The sequence below is a fragment of the Stegostoma tigrinum genome, chromosome 3, assembly GCF_030684315.1.
Source record: "Stegostoma tigrinum isolate sSteTig4 chromosome 3, sSteTig4.hap1, whole genome shotgun sequence".
Classification (NCBI taxonomy): domain Eukaryota; kingdom Metazoa; phylum Chordata; class Chondrichthyes; order Orectolobiformes; family Stegostomatidae; genus Stegostoma; species Stegostoma tigrinum.
Genome location: NC_081356.1, coordinates 76,158,233 through 76,171,985, shown reverse-complemented (window position 1 = coordinate 76,171,985; position 13,753 = coordinate 76,158,233).

Sequence of the window (13,753 nt, the reverse complement as noted above, 5' to 3'; positions counted from 1 at the left end):
AATCATTACCCACCATTTGAGATTAATTGGATCGGGATCAGAAATTCCACTCAGGATTAAAAATGTATGTGAGATTGGAGTCTGTGTTTAAACTCCTCCCTCCATGTATAGGCCCTGCCTTGTCGGGGTCTGGTTGTCAGGTTCTTCCCTTCAGGATCAGACCACTTCCTGCAGCAGATCCTGTATCCGACACCTCCCTCTTTAGATTGAGATGCCTGTCCAGAGCCCAGGATTAAACCATCAACTTCAAGCTCAGACACAAACACTCAGGGATCAAACCGGCCACTAACCTTATCTCAGCATGCCAGCAAGTTAAATTATTACAAGAAAAAATGAAGATAATAACAGCTGTATATTTTATACATATATGTAGGTTTGTATGTATATATCAACACTAGTGATTGAATGTAAACAGAAAATGATGGAAATGCTCAGCAGGTCTGCCAGCATCTGGAGAAAGAGAGAAATGGAATTAAAGATCCAGATATTCCAACAGCCGGGTAATCTTTTCTGCAGCAGAGATGGGTGTTAAGAGTGGGGGCAATTCAGCAAGACCAAAACCGAGATCACTCTGAGGGAAGTTAACAAAATGTAGAGCTGGATGAACACAGCAGGCCAAGCAGCATCTCAGGAGCACAAAAGCTGATGTTTCGGGCCTAGACCCTTCATCAGAGAGGGGGATGGGAAGAGGGAACTGGAATAAATAGGGAGAGAGGGGGAGGCGGACTGAAGATGGAGAGAAAAGAAGATAGGTGGAGAGGAGAGTATAGGTGGGGAGGTAGGGAGGGGATAGGTCAGTCCAGAGAAGACGGACAGGCCAAGGAGGTGGGATGAGATTAGTAGGTAGGAAATGGAGGTGTGGCTTGGGGTGGGAGGAAGGGATGGGTGAGAGGAAGAACAGGTTAGGGAGGCAGAGACAGGCTGGGCTGGTTTTGGGATGCAGTGGGGGAAGGGGAGATTTTGAAGCTGGTGAACTCCACATTGATACCATTGGGCTGCAGGGTTCCCAAGTGGAATATGAGTTGCTGTTCCTGCAACCTTCGGATGGCATCCTTGTGGCACTGCAGGAGGAACTGCCTGGGAAATTACATTTTCTGTTTGGCAATTCCTCTGCATTTGGAACCCTTCAAAATAAGCCCCTAAATTTGGAGATTTCAAAGATATCCAATTCATTTAAACTTTATAATTAACTTGGGAATGTTAGAAAATTAAGAATCTTCTTTAACTCCTGGGTAACTATTTAACTGACCCCTGACTCACCATTGCGCCCAAACAACTACACGTACACTGACTCCTAATGCCCCGTTTCTCTAAAGGCCCGCATGATGCATCCAGACCTGATAGTCCCAACATGTCACCGCAGCCCCTGACATGACGCTGCCATTCCACAGCCGAGCCCAAATCTGATGGGACTCCTCCCATCCTCCTATCATCTCCTGACCCAACAACACCCACCCCAGAGCAATTTTGCATTCCCAAGTGCTCCGGACTATCTAACCAACACCCTTGACTCTCCCAACCACACGCTTCACTTGACACAGTCCCAAGGCCAGTTACAATTGGATCCAACAGACCCAAGTCCAACGCTGTAATCTATCTACAGCAGATAGATCGTGTCTTTGTTATTTCCTCAAACAATCTGTCTTGAGCCCAGTTCATAGTGTAGCATCAATATACATGACAAAATGTCATTCACCTCATCCTATCTCCCTCACCAACCTGAGAGGGAAAAGAACAAACCAAGTAAGGAGAACAAGGCAAAATGACAGAGGCTTTTGTTCTGGAATTGTTGAATTCAATGTTAAGCCCAAAACCTGGATAAGTGCCAAATCCAAAATTTGTCGCTGGTATTGTTTAACCATACTGTGTGAGCTAATTGACCAATAAACATTTTGAAATAAACACAACACATTTTCTAAAACAAAATGTGAGGTTCTGAGGAGGGAAAAATTATTGGACCATTGAAGTTAAAAACCATTTATTAAAATGTATAAGACAGCTAACAATTTGCAATTATCAGTTAATTATTTTTAATTATGCTTGAAAAGGCCACCCTGCTATCTTAAATTAGGTCATCGAGAGAGACCATAAAATTTCAATGCGGCAGCACTCAGCTGGTTCTTCAATGATACCAGAATTTTTTACTCCATTGCCCCATCTGAACTTGCATTATTTGTATTGATCAACTTTTTTGGTATGGACAATGTAAGGATAGCTCCAAAGTCACCTTGAATCTGTGTCTTCCCATTCTACATGTGCATATTTAAAGGTCTCCTCATGACCAGCTAGGATGATAGAATAAGTAGGAAAGGAATGAGGTGGTTATCAAATAACTAGAACAGGGGAGGGGAAATGAGATACCCCGAAAAAGAATCAAAGTATGAATTAAGGGGGTACAAAAACAGAAGTTGCTGGAAAAGCTCAGCAGGTCTGGCAGCAACTATGAAGAAAAAAATCTGAGGTAACATTTTGAGTCTGGTGACCCTTCTTCAGAATTGATGGGGTAGCTAGGAAAATGTCAGTTTACAGGGAGAAAATAGGGATGGGGGCGGGATAGGGAGTAAATGATAGGAAAGAGCCCAAAGAGAGAGAAGAGCAGTTGGATAGACAAAGGAATTGATAATGGTCTGGCTAGGAGGGGGAATAGCTGTTTTGTGTGAATAGGTGAATGACTGACTTTGTTATTAAGCCTGCCAATAAGCATGGTGCTGCTGTAGTCTGGCGTACTGACCTCTACATTGCAGAGGCTGAGCGCCAGCTCTCAGATACCTCCTCATATCTTCCCGTAGATCATGACCCCACCATGACACATCAGGCCATTGTATTAACTGCAGTCTCTAACTTCATTTCATCTGGCGATCTCTCCCCACCTGCCCACCCTCGCTCACTGCCTCTAAGCTGGTAGTCCAATAGCCCTACACAGCTGGCTTCTATCTTCTCCCTAAAATCCACAGCAGGGCTATGCGGGCAGACCCATTGTTTCAGCATACGCTTCCTCCACTGGACACATGTCTTCCTAGCCCCAAGCTCAGTCTTCTCTCCCCGGCCCAATCCTTGCCCACATACATCCATGACTCCTCTGACACTTTACAGCATTCTCAAAACTTCCAGTTTGTAGGTCCCAGCCACCTCCTCTTTACTATGAACGTGCAATCCCTTCACACGCCCATTCCCCACCACAACGGCCTTAAGGTTCTCCACTTCTTCCTGGAACAAAGACATGAATTGTCCCCATCCCACCATCATCCTCCTCCACTTGGCCAAGCTCGTCCTCACCCTCAGCCACTTTTCTTTCAACCCCTCTCATTTTCTTCAGGTCAGAGGGGTGGCCATCCATCCCCTATTCCCAATTCCTTCGCCTCCGTCGCATCTGCTCCCAGGATGAGGCATTCCACTCCCACACATCCCAGATGTCCACATTCTTCAAGGACCGCAACATCCCCCCCGCGGTGGCCGAGAACGCCCTTGACCACATCTCCCACATTTCCCGCAACACATCCCCCACACCCTGCCCCCGCAATAACCGCCCTAAGAGGATCCCCTCGTCCTCACATACCACCCCACCAACCTCTGGATACAACGCATCATCCTCCGACACTTCCGCCATCTACAATCCGACCCCACCACCAAAGACATTTTTCCCTCCCCATCCTTGTCTGCCTTCCGGAGAGACCACTCTCTCCATGACTCCCTTGTCCACTCCACACACCCCTCCAACCCCACCACACCTGGCACCTTCCCCTGCAACCACAGGAAATGCTACACTTGCCCCCACACCTCCTCCCTCGCCCCCATCCCAGTCCCCACGATGACTTTCCATATTAAACGGATGGTCACCTGCACATCTGCTAATGTGGTATTCTGCATCCACTGTACCTGGTGTGACTTCCTCTACATTGGGGAAACCAAGCGGAGGCTTGGGGACCGCTTTGCAGAACACCCCTTCTCGGTTCGCAATAAACAGCTGCACCTCCCAGTCGTGAACCATTTTAACTCCCCCTCCCATTCCTTAGACGACATGGTCATCATAGGCCTCCTGCAGGGCCACAATGATGCTACCCGAAGGTTGCGGGAACAGTAACTCATACTTCGCTTGGGAACCCTGCAGGCCAATGGTATCAATGTGGACTTCACAAGCTTCAAAATCTCCCCTTCCCCCACCGCATCCCAAAACCAGCTCAGCTCGTCCCCTCCCCCCACTGCATCACAAAACCAGCCCAGCTCGTCCCCGCCTCCCTAACCTATTCTTCCTCTCACCTATCCCCTCCTCCCACCTCAAGCCGCACCTCCATTTCCTACCTACTAACCTCATCCCGCCTCCTTGACCTGCCCGCCCTCCCCGGTCTGACCTATCCCCACGCCACCTCCACACCTATATTTCCTCTCCACCTATCTTCTCCTCTATCCATCTTCGGTCCACCTCCCCCTCTCTCCCTATTTATTTCAGAACCCTCTCTTCGGCCCCTTCTCTGATGAAGGGTCTAGGCCTGAAACGTCAGCTTTTGTGCTCCTGAGATGCTGTTTGGCCTGCTGTGTTCATCCAGCTTCACATTTTGTTTTCTTGGATTTTCCAGCATCTGTAGTTCCCATTAACTCCGGTACCCACATGGACCCCAGTTATGCCTGTATCTTTGTGGGGTACGTGGAACATTCCATGTTCCAGTCCTATTCCTGCCCCCACCCATAGCTCTTTCTCCAAGATATCGATGATATCATCGGTGCTGCTTTGCTCTCTTGTCCGGAGCTGGCAAGTTAATCAATTTGGCCTCTAATTTCCGCCCTGCCCTCACTTTCACCTGGTCTATCTCTGACTCCTCCTTTCCCTTCCTCAACATTTCTGTTTCCATTTCTAGGGATAGACTGGCACCTAATATCCATTACAAACCCACTGACTCTCACAGCTACCTGGACTGCACATCCTTACACCCCACTTCCTGTAAAGACTCCATCCCATTCTCTCAGTTCGTCCGTCTCCGTCGCATATGTTCAGATGAGGCCAATTTCAACAAGGAGCCTCCGAAATGTCCACCTTCTTCTCCAACCGAGGAATCCCCAGCACTGAAGGCAATTGAGTAGAGGGAGCAGGCAGACATGAGAGGCTAGCATCAATGGAGAAGATGGTGTGAAAAGTACTATGGAAATGAAGTGGAGGCTGTGTGCCAGAAGATGTTGTACATCTTGAAATGTATTAAGCCAAACATTACCAGCTTATGGTTGGAGTTGCCACCATCCCTTTCCTTGACTGAGTTGGTTTACGATGGTTGAGGAAACCCGGTAGTAAGTCTTAATGAAATGAGACCTTGAATTAATCAATTTTAAATTTATTATATGATAGCAATCAGGCTCAGGAAAAATTAAATGTTTCACATTGTTACTAAGACAATGAAGAAATTTAGGATAACAGGTCTACCTTCCTTGAAATCCTAAGATGTGTGGTCTTTCCCAAGCCTAGTCCTTATGGTACCATCCGTTCGGTTTAAGTATAATGCCACCCCCAAATATGAACCTTTAAAAACCAACATTCTATACAAGAGACGAGATAAGTAAAGCAGAGTAAGGTGAGCCCATAATCTAAAAGCAACACTGAGGAATACTGAAGATTATCAACATATATATAGAAGCTGACGTCAAGCTTTATCAGAGGTATTATGTTAATAGTGAATAGTTGATACAGAGGCAGTGTGGTGGCTCAGTGGTTAGCACTGCTACCTTATGGTGCCAGGTACTAGGGCTTAGGCAACTGTCAGTGTGAAGTTTGCACATTCTCCCTGTGCCTGCATGGGTTTCCACCCGGTGCTTTGGTCTTCTCCCACGGTCTATAGATGCTCAGGTTTGATGGATTGATCTTGCCATATTGCCCAGGTTGTCTATGGATGTGTAGGTTATGTGGATTAGCCATGTGAAATATAGGGATAGGGTGGGTGGCATGCTTGTTGGAAGGCCAGAGTGGACTTGATGGGCTGAATGCCCTGCTTCCACACTACAGGGATTCTGATTTTAGAAAACATAAAACTGTTAGATGCATCAGCAGCTATCTTGTGTGTGAAGTGAAAAGAAGGCAGTGGCACTAATATTAGAGGTGCACTGAGTCAGACAAGAGTAGGACAAGGGAATAGTTACGCCATTTCAATCTCTCCAAGTTATCTTCATCACCGGTGTCTCTATTTCTGGGAACAATCTGAAGAATCTTTCCTCCACTCTCTCTAATGCTGTCAGGTTCTTTCTAAAGTGCAGCACCCAAAGTTATTTTCTGCTTTCAATATTCTAGCTCAGTCAAACTAGTGTACTTTACAAGTTCAACATTACCTCCCTCCTCTTCTACTCAATGTTGCAATTAATAAGGGTAGGATATGATATGCTTCAGCAACCATGCTCTCAAACCAATCCCCCACCTTCAACCACTAATCTTGGGTCAGAAGGCTGTGAGTGGGACTGATCAGCTCAGCTCAGGATGATAGTTAGCTGGTCAGGGAGTTGTCAGAAAGTGCTGAGGGAGGAGTTGGGCATGTTGAATGGGAGTTCAAGGTGAAGGGGGTAGGGGTCAGTGTAATGTGAATGTTTGTGAGGTCAGTTCTGTAGTTATTTAGGAGTTAGACTAGGATTTATTTTCTTCCAACACCAGGGTAATTATCCAGTAAGTATGCTGGAAATATCCAAAGCCTCTGATTCTAACTTGAGAGTCAAAGGCTTTTGCAGAGGATTCCAGGGAGCAGGAGAATTATCCATTGGAGGTTTAAAATTCTTGGGCAATTTCCAATGCTTCAAGACTTCTATGGAGTCCCGAAATACATTCTGTGTGGGACATTAGTTCTCTGATAATTCGTACATCAGAACCTTTGGGCCAATGTTTCCAGTTTGTCTGGATACTTCCCAATGACAGAGAAGGTTAATAGGAATTTGCAATGGGAAAGGACCATTGGTGGGCAATAGAAACAGAGAGATAGCCATCCTGTAGCACAACTAACAGTGGCAGGGCCCATTAAATGCCAATGACAGTTATTTTTATTTGCTACCTGTTTCACCTAATGCTTGTAGTCATTAAATAAAATTCTCATGACACTAACATCTCTTTGTTTATTTCACAGTAATGCCTTCAAATCATTTTCCCTCTCACAAACAACCTGTAAAACAAACAATGCATAATGTACTAAAGATTTTCAAAAGTGGACACATTATACATTTTCACATATGTTTAGGATACTGAAATAGAAGTGCCTTATATGCTGATCGTCCATATGAATGATGAGATCTCCAAGGGCAGATGTGAACTGAAAGTTAAAGAAGGCAAACAAAAAAAAATCAGAGTCCTCTACTGGACAAAACCATTCCAGAATCCCCTCTCTAGTGTGAACAATAGTTTAACGCAGCAAATGGTTAAGTATGGCTGGATTCTGATACACTTCGACCCTAAGGCAGTAACTTGAATAAACATTTCATCTAAAGAAGACTTAGTAGTTATCAAAAGGCAAAAGAAAAACCATTCCAGAAGATCAATCACTATTCAGTGTAGTAATTCTGCCCTTTAGCAAATGACTAGACATGGTCCTGCTTAGAAATTGCTCTTTGTGGCGACTCTATTGTGAAATATATAAAGCAAATAATGTCTGCACTCTGGCATTTCTAGTATAACTACGTACAATTTACAATTATGGACAGAATTATGGATCCAGAATAATTTTAATCTTAAAGCAGCCAAGTACTTCAGATGACACTGACTAATGACTTGGAGAGTTGAAAGGCAAAAAAAAATTAAATGCATATTGCAGTTAGTTGTGCAGAAATATGTAGATTCTGTCAAATTAAGTATGTAAAGATTTATAAATGCCCTATTCTATAGCAGGTAACTCATCAAGGATCTCGAAATTATGTATTGATCATAACACTTTTTCTTTTTTTTTACTTCAAACATTGAACTGTCTCATGAATGCCAGTTAAATACTTCCTGTTCATTCAAATTCTGTACATGTTTGTGTGTGTGCATGTATTTATATCTGTGTTTGTGTGTGCGTGATTGAGTGATTGTACATTTTTGTCTGTGTGTATATGTGTGTTTGTGCTTGCTTGTTCCCATTCTTTCATTGCTACCTTATAAAGTCATAGTCACGGAGCTATACAGCAAGGAAACAGACCCTTTGGTCCAACTTGTCCATGCCAACCAGATACCCTAAACTGATATATTCCCATTTGCCAGCATTTGGTCTATATCCCTCGAAACCTTTCCCATTCATACACCCATCCATATACTGTTTTAAGTGCTGTAATTGTACCTGCCTCCACTACCATCAGAATTCTGATGAAGGGTCTAGGCCCGAAACTTCAACTTTTGTGCTCCTAAGATGTTGCTTGGCCTGCTGTGTTCATCCAGCCCCACACCTTGTTATCTTGGATTCTCCTGCATCTGCAGTTCCCTTCATCTTTGCCCAAAAACTAATCAGTTTGATAAAAACTTACCAGTGGGCTCTGTCTCACAAGCTTTCTAAAATGTATATCCAATCTCAGCTTTGTGTCACTGCCTATATCAGTTCATAACATATCACATTTGTCACCCACTGACAAAGTTGAAATTTAATATAATATCCATCTGAAGTTGATCAGTACATTTTTTCACAAGTGCACTTATTTGTATTATGCAGTTATGTTATTGTGATGGCTCCAATAAACGGTATATTCTGACAAAGGTATTTAATGTGGCTACTCTGTGAAAGAGCACAACATAACCAGATGGAATTTAATATTCTTTTGGATAGCAAACCGATTAACATTTTTACGTAAATGTCCTTTGGGCATTACAGTGATGATATTATTTAAATAAACAGGTTAATAATGGTGTTAGACAGCATATACAAATTTTATGTGAACACATTAAGAGTAAAACATAAAGGAGAATGAACCTCATGCTTTAATGTCAGAGGCTACAGTACATCCAGGACAGTTTGAAAGAGGTGCTGTTGCAGTTTACAACTTAAAATGCACATGAATTACTGAAACCATGGCAAGGCTAAGTTGGCCCTTTGTCAAGACTGAAAGTGGGACGTGACCCTGCACAGGTGGAAGGTGGGATCGTGGGCAGAATTTTGCCAGCAGCATTCAATTAAGAGGCCAAAGTCAGACTGCTGTCATACTGAGGCCAGCAGTCAGCCTGCTAGAGCTGCTGGCCAGAATGAGTCGACCTTCAGCTGCCTCCTCAATGCCACCAAGAGAAGGAGCTGCTTTTGAGATAGCAGGAAGCAGAAGAGGCACTCTCCATGCTGAGACACCCGAAAAGGCCAAGTCACTTTTTTCTTATTTATCATGTAAGGACAAAGCAGGTAAACCCCAGCCACAGGGGCAGCGCTCGAGATGCAGGCAATCATTGCCAGCAAAGGGCCTGTACTTATTAGGTATTAGTGTGTTCGCCGAGCTGGGAGGTTTGATAGCAGACATTTTGTTCCCTTTACAAGGTGACACCCTCAGTGCTGTGGAGCCTCCTGCGAAGTGCTGTTGTCCTATGCTGGTCCTAATTTATACGGTCTGGTTTTTGCTGCTTCCTGTAGGTGCTGGTTCCTGCTGTGTGTTGTAAAGGTTGGCATATCAGGCCTAATTCAATGTGTTTGTTGATGGAGTCCGCGGATGAATGTCAAGCATCCAAGAATTCCCTGGCTGTCCTCTATTTGGCTTGTCCAATGACAGTACCATTGTCCCAGTTGAAAGTGTGGTTTTTCTCATCTGTGTGTATTGAAACCAAGAACATCTGGTTGTGTTGTTGAGTTGCTGGCTGGTGTTCATACATGCAGGTTGCTAGTTGTCAGCCTGTTTGTCCCAAGTATGGTTTTGTACAGTTACCGCATAGTATCTTGTAAACCACATTCGCCCTGTCGATGGTATCTATTGGGTCTTTAACCCTGGTCAGCTGCTGTTTTAGTGTAGTTGATGGTTTGTGTGTGGTCATGATTCCTAGTGGTCTGAGTAGTCTGGCTGCCAGTTCTTTTATATATGGCATGGTGGGTTATTGTTTTAGGTTTTGGTGTGTCCTGGTTGTGTTGTCTGTTGGTTAGATATCTGTGGATGTAGCTGCGGGGGTATCCATTCCTGGCAAAGACCTTGTAGAGATGTTCTTCTTCTTCCTTCTGCAGATCAGGGCTGCAGTGTGTTACGGCCCTTTTGAACAGGGTCCAAACACAGCTCGTCTTGCGTGAATTGGGTTGATTTCTGCGATAGTTTAAGAGGACATGGTCTTTACCAGGAATGGATACGCCCGCAACTTCATCCACAGATATCTAACCAACAGACAACACAACCTAAAACAATAACCCACCATGCCATATATAAAAGAACTGGCAGCCAGACTACTCAGAACACTAGGAATCATGACCACACACAAACCATCAACTACACTAAAACAGCAACTGACCAGGGTTAAAGACCCAATAGATACCATCGACGGGACGAATGTGGTTTACAAGATGCTATGCGGTAACTGTACAAAACCATACTTGGGGCAAACAGGCTGACAACTAGCAACCTGCATGTATGAACACCAGCCAACAACTCAACAACACAACCAGATGTCCTTGGTTTCAATACACACAGATGAGAAAAACCACACTTTCAACTGGGACAATGGTACTGTCATTGGACAAGCCAAATAGAGGACAGCCAGGGAATTCTTGGATGCTTGACATTCATCCGCGGACTCCATCAACAAACACATTGAATTAGGCCTGATCTTTACAATGCACAGCTGGAACTGACACCTTCATGAAGCAGTAAAAACCAGACCGTATAAATTAGGACCAGCATAGGACAATGGCACTTTACAGGAGGTTCTACAGCACTGAGGGTGTCACCTTGTAAGGGGAGCGAAATGTCTGCTATCAAACCTCCCAGCACAACGAACACACCAACATCTACAACCAGCACCTGAGATGCAAATCTTCACTCAAATCCTGAAGGCCTGTAAATAGGCCATGGAATAGCTAAAAATAGAGAACTTGCCCAACGCATAGACCACACACACTTAGCGACAGACTGCACACTCACATACATTTACATGTGTGCACACACACAAACACACATGTACAAACACACACGTACACACACACAAACACACACACTCAAACACAAACACACATGTACACACACACACATACAAGCACACGCACAACCACACACACACAAACACACCTGCACACACATGTACAAGCACACACACACAAACACACACATACGCACACACAAACACACACGTACGTACACACACAAACACACATAAACACAAACACACATGTACACACACACACACCCCCCACACATACACACTCAAACACAAACACACCTGTACACACACATACAAGCAGACACACAAACACACACATACGCGCAAACACATGTGTACAATCACACACGTACACACACACAAACGCACATAAACACAAACACACATGTACACACACACACACATACACATACATGCACATATACATGCTCACATGCACGCATGCACGTAAACATACATGCATGAACAAATGCACACAAACACACACACGTGAACCTACTGGAAGGCTATCAAAATGGACATATAATGTGTATATGTGTATAATATAGAATGTATATTATATAATGTGTAGTCCCGTTCAAAGGCGATCTCATGTTATAAGAACATTGTGCATTAGCAATGTCATTTAAACTAATGGGACCGGGATCATGTTATAGCCGATAAGAGCAACGAAAGTTCTCATTCTACTAATAGCAGTCTAAATTCTTCAATCGCGTTAAAGCCAATTTGCATTGAAGAAGCATATGCTCTCGCAGAATTGACAGTGTGTGGTGGCCTTAGCACACAGGAGTCGGCCTTCCAGATGCCAGAAGATGGGGGTTTAGTGAGAAGTGGCTCTCACTGGTTCTCAGTCCTCACTGAGAGACTAGTTAATGAGTTAAAGTAGGAGGCTGCCCACTTCCTGTCAACAGATCGCACACTACTGTCAGAGGTCCTGACCACTGTCATACCCCTTGTGTATGGGTCTTCCATCCTGCTGTCTTTCATTGTCATTTTTGGAGTCCATCTCCAGAGGTCTGGTAAAATCCATCCCCCTATTTTGAATAACTTTGGAGACCAATGCAAAAGCTGTTTCTGGCAACTTAGACAGAAAATGGTTAAGTTTCGTCCCGCTGTAAATAGTAGAAGGGCTGTTTTCTCACCAAATTTTACCCTGAACGGACTGGTAATATGATACGGCTTGACATATTCCTCTGATTCAAAGGCAATCAAGTATAAATACCAGCAATTTAATTTCAATTTGGATCTGCACCATTTGGGCAGAATTTGAATCAGTTATTTTATGAAAAGAAGGTTATAGTTTTGGATTTTGTTTGGATACTCTCATCTTCAAGTACGCTTCATTAAATCTAACTAGTTTTGAAATGTGAAAGCATTCAGTTCATAACTACTTCCAGTTAGTAGAAATTCATTTCTTTTAAATAATTGGAAACAAAATTTGACAGTGAACATGGGAACATTTCCTGGACTATTTCTAAAACATAGCAATAACAGCTTCAGATCTCATTTGATGCTGATATTTTGACTGCATTCTCTCAAGAATGGGCCAGTGTGTGTTCAACAATGGTTTTATTGTATGCTTGATGGCTGTAGTTTCTAATCAAAGCAAAGAACTTTACTGGGTATCAAATATGAAAGCAACAGTAATAGATCTTAAATGAAATTGTTCCAAAATATGATTTTCTGCTACTTCCAGACAGAATCCAGTCCTCAATATTTCTTTAATATCCTTTTATTTGTCATGACATGTACATGTATTATGAGAGGAGTTGTATAGCTTATATCCCAGTGAAAACTTATGAAATCATATCCATTTACTTTCAGGATGTGACTTTTAGCAACTCAGCTAATTTGCATAAAGCACATATTACTTTTACCATTTGTGTGCTTTTGTGGGAGAGTTTATCAAACTGAGCCTGTTCCCACCAGATTCAATGAGAGTAAAAGACTCAGTTGGTTGAATTTTATGAATTACTGTCGATATATTTGATGGTGGGGAGATCACATAAAATAAATTGTATGAGCAATCAACACATTCCTGCACACCACCCTTGCTGCCCCACATCTTACAATAGTGGGTAAGATGTCAGCTGAATCTCCTGCCCTTAAGCTTATTGAGACCCTTACGTTACTACTTAATGGTCACTTCAGGAACTCATTTTACCTCCATCACAATAATAGGTATAGAAAAGGAGGGCAGATGTGTGGTAGGTAACTTTCATCTTTGAGAACAGGGATTGAAAGGCAGGAAACAAAGGGGATATCAACATTCTATTCCCCTGTACCAAACAAAGGTACTGCCAGTCCCCAAAATATTATGACCCCGTTTGGTGCCTCCCATCTTGGCATCCGAGCTAGCTGGGTGTTCTGCTCCCCACCCAGCTAGCGTTTTTGATTTCTTTCTGACTAAAATCCCTGGACTTATCTTTAGGCAGGGAGATATCTTGCCTCTTCTTGGGACTGCCTGTGGTCTGGCAAGTGGCCACCACTTGCTTATTGGCATAGCTGGGACTACAAGAGCTGTTGGTCAATCAGACCTCTTGAGTGTGAGGCTTTATATTCAACTTTTACTATATTGTGGTCACTTCCAGTATATTACCACTGTGGGGCGGCCAGAGTTAAATCTGGCAAGCTGCTGACAGAAGGTGAATGGGGATTATGAGGATGCATTCCCCTGTGATGTTGCCTATGTTTTGTAAGGCACTGTCAAACCCATCA